This window comes from Grammomys surdaster, unplaced genomic scaffold (assembly GCF_004785775.1).
Source record: "Grammomys surdaster isolate TR1022 unplaced genomic scaffold, NIH_TR_1.0 98, whole genome shotgun sequence".
Taxonomy (NCBI): domain Eukaryota; kingdom Metazoa; phylum Chordata; class Mammalia; order Rodentia; family Muridae; genus Grammomys; species Grammomys surdaster.
Genome location: NW_021604577.1, coordinates 5,054,628 through 5,056,206, shown reverse-complemented (window position 1 = coordinate 5,056,206; position 1,579 = coordinate 5,054,628).

Genomic DNA, 1,579 nt, shown 5'->3' with positions numbered 1-1,579 from the left:
GCTGGGGGAAGGAAGAAGCATGATCTGAATATATTCTATGAAAAAATTAGTAAAAAAAAAATTTTAAATGAAAATAAAATTCAGGCATAGGATAGTGAGGTAGCACTCACATAACTCACACTCAAGGTTCAGGCTTGCCCGAGGCCCTGGCCAAGGAGGAACCTTCAGGAAAATGAAAACTATACATGCTGCATGTCTCAGGAATCCGGATCAAGACCACAGCATTCTGTTATTTCCTGAGGTCTCCCATAGTTCCTGTGGGCCCTCCCTTTCTTGACTCATGGCTGGGGCATCCTCTCTGATGCAGTGCCGTGCTGCTTTCGGTTCTCTTGGAGGTAGTCCATCAGTTCCTACCCTTGTTCTTTGGCCTCAACGTGGCTTCAGTAGTCTGGCTCTACCATGAACTTACAACAGGCACCTGTAAGTACTTTTGGTTTTCACAATTTCATTGACAGCTAATTTTTTTTTTTTTTGGAGATATTTTATGAATATGGGTATTTTACCTGCACGTATGTGTGCTGTACCTGTATAAGTCAGAAGAGGGCGCTGGAGTTATAGACAGTTGTAAGTTGCCGTGAAGGAGCTGGGAACTGAACCTGGGTCCTCTGGAAGTACAGCCAGTGCTCTTTACCAGTAAGCCAACTCTTCGGCCCCTTGATAGTTATTGTTTTGATAATCATAATATTAAATATCAAGATTATTTATTGAAGTGAGTCATAGATATAGAATTTGCCCTATGGCATGCTTTTATTAACGACACTATAAAGCAGTGGCTATAGTAGGCTCGCCTGAAACCGATCTAACTCTGAAGATGCTGGGATTATAAGGGGTACCTGGGATCTAGGGGTACCCTGAAGAAAAGAGCAACAGAGAGAAAGCTAAAGGGTCATACTGGAAAGCTGTGACAGTATCAGATGCTGCATGAGAAAGTGAAAGCCAGTCACTGAGAAAGAAGCAGGAGTGTGGAGGGTGAGGAAAAGAGGGGAAGAGAGGAGCGAGGGAGGAAGCAAGGGAACCCGGCAGAGGGAAGAAGGGTAGGGGAGGGAAGGAAGGAGTGAGAGGGGGAAAAAAAAACACAGTTTCTTTTAGACGAGCCCCCAGTGGGATGGGCGTTTGTTGCTGGGTCCGGGGCCCTCCTTTTACTGACTCACTACTGGGAACCCTTCACTTAGGCAGGCTCTTTTCTCCGAGTAGATTTTTCTTCCGGACGCTGTTAGGACTTGGCAAAACTCCAACACTGAAGCAAGCAGCAGGCTCTCTTACAGGAGCTGGTCCGTCCATCCTTGTTTTCTAGATCTAAGTTCACCCTGGCAGTACAGGTTTGTACTGGAAACTTCTGCACCAAATCTTTGGAGACATCCATCCATCCATGCATTTAAAAGAATTTACAAGTGACTAAAGAGTCTCACATGACCATATTAGTCCAGTTCACAATAATTATTACATGATACAAGTTTATATTTTTCAGTTTTATTTTAAACTCTTCACATTAAATGAAATATAACTATAACCATTACAGAGCATTACCACAATAATATGCACAAAACTCTTAAAATAATGAAAATGAAGGAATACAATC